Genomic DNA, 6,000 nt, shown 5'->3' on the forward strand with positions numbered 1-6,000 from the left:
ATCCTTACTGGCTGGCATGGTGTGGTGCAATTCACGTGTTCCAGGTTGGCATCTGATTTGCGGGGCTTGTAAAGCACAGGTCAAGTCACAAGCTAAAAACTTGGTGAGCATAAGGCACCCAGCAGCAAAAGCACTGTTCTGGGTTCTTTTTTTAGAGTTAGTGAAGGAAAGCTCTGTTACATGTGTTCTGATTTAGTGTTTCAAATGCTTGGTATGGGAATTCAGCATTTCTGCTTTTACTGTATTTACGCCTTTGTTCAGTGTTTCAGTTCATTTCCTATGCCTCCATGCATTTTCAAAGCCCAGGCAACCAGCAGAGCGATTGCAGACCCACATTGGGTCTGTGCTGGTCTCCCTGGCTTTTCATCTGTCGTGGGGCTTGGTGAAATCCCAGTGTAAAAGCTGACAACGTATGGTTTGGGTTGTTTTTGTTCCTCCACACATGGTTTGTTTATGTCCAGGGAGAAACTTCAGTGTGCTAAAACCTAAATTCCATCTACAGTTAACTGATAAGTGAGCCTTCCCTATGCCTTTTGGTATGCAGTGAAATCCGGGAGCTTCAGGGGCTGAGCACCAGCACCCAGCAGCTTTCCAGCCTCGCAGCTGCTCTTTGATGGCCCGTGGTGAAGCAGGGTGCTGGGGACCAACCATGGCTGCAAAGCTCAAAATTGCTAAATGCCAAATCATTGCACGCTCTTCTTGTGTTCAAACCATGCCGACGCAGGAGTATGGAGCTGCTGCTTTCTGCTGCTACCTGTACAAAGTGGGGGAAGCAGCGCAGGGCGCGTTAGCAGCGTTAGGGGCCGGAGAGGGGGCTACAGAAAGCGAACGAAGCTGTCCGTCCCTGCTGCTCCTGGCTGCTGTGGCCTGCCCCATGCTAAGCACCTTTCCCGTGTGGTTGCTTGCAGGGCTCTCCCTCAGGGGATGCATTTTCATTTAGAAATTGCCGCTTTGCTTGTTAACCTTTTGAATGGCCTTTCCATCTCTTCTCCCATATGTATCAGCAGGGCTGTTGGCCATGCTGCCACCTACCACGCTGATGACTTGCAAATTGCTTGCAGAATTTTCATGCAAGTTATATATACATATGGCTCTGTGCTTTGTGCTTTCAGTGCTTCAAATTGGGGCTTTAGCCTGGTGCTTTGTGGCTGGCTAAATCTGAGTTCTGACTGTTTGCTCTTCACTGTGTTCCTTCCACAAGGTTGTGGCTGAATGTCATGGTGCTAAGGTTTAAGTCCTGTCTTCCTGGATATCAGTTCAGGGTTGTTTTGAGGTGGCTCTTCTGTTGGATGGCAGTAACTGCAAAGCATCCCCTCCCTCCCTCCCTCCCTCCCTCCCTGCCTGTCCAGGCTACGTGGCAGAAGCGTTTCTAAAATCCCTTCTTATATTGGGATGAAGTTGCCTTTTTGTGTGTAAACTGGATAAAGACAGAATATGCGCTACAGCCCTTCTAAAAGTTCTCTTTCCTTTTACTGGGAGTTTAAAACGTAGAAATCCTCCTCAAGTTGATTTTTCAGTAAGAATTGCTTATTGAAATGACCCAAGGCTGGAGATACAGACAATGACAGGAGCAAATGGCACGCAGGTTTGCTCACCGGCGGCAGGGCTGAGATGTAGAGCTGAACTTGGTCTTTGTAAAATGTCAGCCCGGGTTTTTTCTTTTTCCTTGAAATCTCAGATCTAAAGAAGAAAGGGCTCCGGTGGCATGGCATGCCAGGTGCAGCGGGGCCGGATCCTGCGCCAGCCTTTGCTGCCGGCTTCTCATTCACATTCCAAAGGGGCGTTCAGTGGGTGGAAAGGTTTCCCACTCAAGCATGCTGCTAAGTCCTTGGCCCCATTGAATGGGTTTCATGCTCTGTGAAGTGCCCGCTTGTTGGGTGATATGGACCACTGGAGCAGGGCAAGGGAAACTCATTTCACTGGGGGCACCTTCACAGCCCTACAAGCAAAAGGTCATGCTGCTCAGACTTTGATTTGAGCTGCTGAAGAGCAGTCGCTAATCCAATAAGCCACCGAGGCACTGTAGGACGTAGTCTTAATTCAGGCATTTTGCATGGGTGAGTGAAAGGCAGTAACCCTGGGAGATCCCAGGGAGTGCCCTGCAGTGCAGAGACCCTACCTGGCCCACGTCTTGCTTAATAAAATGTCGGGAATGTGCTGCACCAGTCTTCACACCTTGAGTATGCCGTATGAAAAATAAACAGCTTAAAATAAAGGTGTTTGTTTTCTAGTGGGCATTGGTTGTGCTGGCTGCGTTTGTGCTGGGAATCAGATCAAACAGCAGCCTTCAGCAGTGAAGCAATAGGCACGGGTGCAGAGCTCTTAATATTATATGTATACACATACACACATACATGTGTTCATAACATGCAGCTAAGTGATATTTCTGTTTTTCCATGGATACACGGGAGCTGCCTCATCCATTTTCTGTGCTCAGCTGTGCTCTTCAAGGCTGGTAGCCTGAGATTCACTTAATATTGGTATTATTCTCCAGGTAACTATTGGGATTTTAAAGATTAAAGGGCTTTGTCAGACTACTGAGGCACAAAACATGGATCTAGTTTAAATAAAGAACTCGTGTGATTGCAAATGAAATGTTTTCATAATTGAAAAAAGAAAAATCCAATGTGCCCACTTTAAAACACCCCCCCAGGTGCTGCCCTGGCAGCTTGTGCTGTTTGAGGTATCCAGGTGCCTTTTGCTCTGTGCGGATCCAGTTCCTTTGGCAGCCGAAGCCCCAGTTGGGATGCGGTGGTGGGAGGCAGCGGTGCTGCTGGCACAAGGCATGTCGGCATGGCCTGGGCCAGCATCACCTGTGATGAATTTTTCCACGCATAGCTCGCAGCTCTGCTGTAGCTGCTGTAATTTTCCCTGCTGTTGGGGAAATTGAAATTATAAATGTTAGCAGCAGCTTCACAAATTACTTTTCTAGTTGTGGTGCTTCCATCTGGGTGCAGCAGCCTTGGGCTGTCTTAGTGTTGGGCAATGTCATCAGTTGCTGTCTAAGGAGCCTTTTCTCGGAGGCGGGTGATGGGGCTGTCACTACGCAAAGCCCCGAAGTGGTGGGACGGGTGCTCGTGGACGCTGCAAGGATTTCCGGCCCTTTCCCAGTGCCTCACCAATGGCATTTCTACATCAGACTGGTCTTAGGAAGACGCACAGTAGAAAAGCACGAACTTCCCTTTAGATACCGTTTGCATCACTGGGGTGTACAGGTGTAAAACATCATCCTACTTAAAACCCCTGAGGTCCTCGAGGCCAGCCCACATGTTGGTAACATAAAGCAGCTGATGTGCTCAGTGTGTTGAAGGCTCTGCTTGTGTGGGAGAGGGGGGCAGGTCATGTGTGGGATGCTTTGGATCTGAAAACCTCACCAAGAAATCCTGACTTCTGTATTATGGTTGTGGAGTGTTTTATGTTCTCGTGGAAGGAGGAAAACACGATGCTTTCAGCTGGCACAAAATGTCACCTGTATAAGGGCTTAGCTTTGAGGCTTGGCAGGAGGAACCTAATGCCTAATGGTAACAGTGCAGTGGCTTGGCACCATCATGACAAGGATGGGGACCGAGTTTCAGGTACCTATTTTCTGCATGGATCCTGCTTCCTCAGGGATAACTCTGGGGCTGGCAAGAGAGAAAGGTGACATGGACTGTTGGGGGAGCAGGAGAAATCTGGTTTCAGCTGAGGATGACATCCTTGGTCTGGTGTGGTCTGCAGCGCACTGGCCATCTGTGGGAGACTTGGTGGCCTTTCCAGGAGCTCCACTGGGCGGACAGGCCATGCAGGCTTCCCACAGCCAACCTCTACCACCTTCCCCCTCGGCATGCGATTTATGGCAGGTTGATTTTATGGCCTTGCATTTGTGCCTGAAGAAGAGTTAAAGGGAAAATAAATTACCTAAGGAGGGCCGAAGAAACCCATCGAGGCCCGACTTCTGCCCTGGGGCTGTTTCTGAGGCAGTTCAGATTAATTTTCTGACTGCTCTGAGTTTCGGTGGTCAGGAAAGCTGAGAAGGAGCAATCAAACCTCATGCTCGCAGGTGACTACGAGCGGCTGCGAGTGTTAGGGAGGAATTATTGCCTTCTGGCTTGGCAGAACTGCCGTGTGCGTTGCGCAAGGTCTCCTTGGGCGGCAGGCACTGGACTTAGCGGGGTGATGGGCTGATGCATGTGGAAACGCTGGGCTTGACCCCATACCGTGGGGTGCCTTTCCCGTGGGTGGCTGAGCAGTGCCTGGCGGCACAAGGTGGCGTAGGCTGGGTTCCTCCCCACCCAAACTGCTTCAAGGAAAAGAGACATTGGTGATGATTAGGAATATATTGAATATTTTCACATCTAGGCTAAATGCTCTCATCCTGCAAGTCTCCAGATTCTGTTTGTACCGTTTCTGTGCAGGCATCTTGGCAAGCAAAACTTGCAGGGCTCGGGAAAGTGACTCTGATGGTCTTGGCCAACCTTGGAAACAGCCTTCAGCTGTGGCAAGGTGCCGTGGGACCGCTGTGACGGGGATACGTGGTGCCACTGATGTCGGTGGCATCAGTAATTTGCAGCGGTTTGGATTTTTTTTTTTTTTTGACTTGTGGATCTGTAAGACCAGAAGTGTGAAGGCCATTAGATACATCACATATGTGTGTTAGTGCTGGAGGTTTCCTAAGAACTTGCTTTGGTCACTGTTTTCAAACTTCTTACCGTTTTCTGTGCCTCTTGGGCCTGAAACTATGGGCTGAAAACCACTGTGATTTGGTGTCCGAAGGGCCCCCGGTGATGAACTCTAGGGAGTAAAGATGCTGTTTGATTTGTGGCTGAGAACGGGGGGAGCGAGCGCTTTGGTCCCCGTGGATGTGGGAGCGGCAGGGCCCAACACACTGCGCCGGTGTGCGCTGTTATTCGAGTGGAGAATTTGGAAAGCTCGGAGTTATGAGCTATGGTTATGTTCTCGCTTAATAAGGTGTTAACTGACGCTCGGCTCTCTTCGGAGAGTTAGACTATGCGTGGAGGTTAACAGTTCCTGGCATTTTGTCTGCTATAAACGAGCTTTCGGAGAGGGGGAGAGCGAGCAACCGCACGCTCTCAGCGTGTGAATTTTTTTTTTTTTTTTTTTTTTCTTTACCTAAAGCAAAAAACTAAGGAGGGGGAAGCCCGGTCGGTTTTCCCCCGGGCTGCAGGAGCGTTTCAGCGGAGGAGGGAGCCGGGTGCGGAGCGGCGGAGCGGCCGCTGGAGGGCAGGCGAAGCGTGCCGAAGCGGGGCGGGCAGCGGCGGCCGCCGCCGGCTGGGGAAGCGCCGGGCGAAGCCCGACAACCTGACCCCGGTGTAAATAGCCCGCCGTGGGAGCGGTGCCGGGCTCATGGAACCCGGGCGGGCGCTGCCCTGCCCTGCCCTGCCCGAGCGGCGGCGGCGGCGGCGGGGCCGGGGGAGGGTGCCCCGGCCGGCGGGGGCTGGCGGGGCTCCGCTGCCGCCCGGCCGGGGCTCGCCGGGGACGGGACGCGCTCCAGCCCGCTCGGAGGTAAGACCGGACCGGGCCGGGCCGGGCCCCCGGCGCCCCCCGCCTCGGCCGAGCGCGGGCTGGGAGCGGCCGCGGCTGACACGTGTCGGCGGGGCGGCAGCCCGGCCGGGCAGCCGGTCTGTTGGGGTTTTTTTTTGGCTGTGTTTTTTTTTTTTTTTTTCTTTAATCCCTCGCGTTTCGGGGGCGGCCCCGCTCGCTTCCCCCCCCCCCCTCCCCCCGCCTTTTTTTATTTTATTTTTTCCTTTCAAAAAAAAAAAAAAAATTACTTTCCCCGCCGCCCCTGCCCTCCCGGCCGGGCTGCGCAGGCGGTGCCCCGTCCGCGCAGGCGGTGCCAGCCCCGCGGGGGGCTGCCCGGCGCGGGTCCCGCCTCCCGCTCCGCGCCCCGCGCATCGCCATGCCGCCGGCGCGGAGCGGAGCGCGGAGCGGGGCGCGGCGCTTGTGCGGGCGCGGGGCCGCGGAGAGGCTTTATCCGCCTCGCAGGGCTGGCCCGGGGGGGGC

Source organism: Harpia harpyja, chromosome 20 (genome assembly GCF_026419915.1).
Source record: "Harpia harpyja isolate bHarHar1 chromosome 20, bHarHar1 primary haplotype, whole genome shotgun sequence".
In the NCBI taxonomy this organism is placed as follows: domain Eukaryota; kingdom Metazoa; phylum Chordata; class Aves; order Accipitriformes; family Accipitridae; genus Harpia; species Harpia harpyja.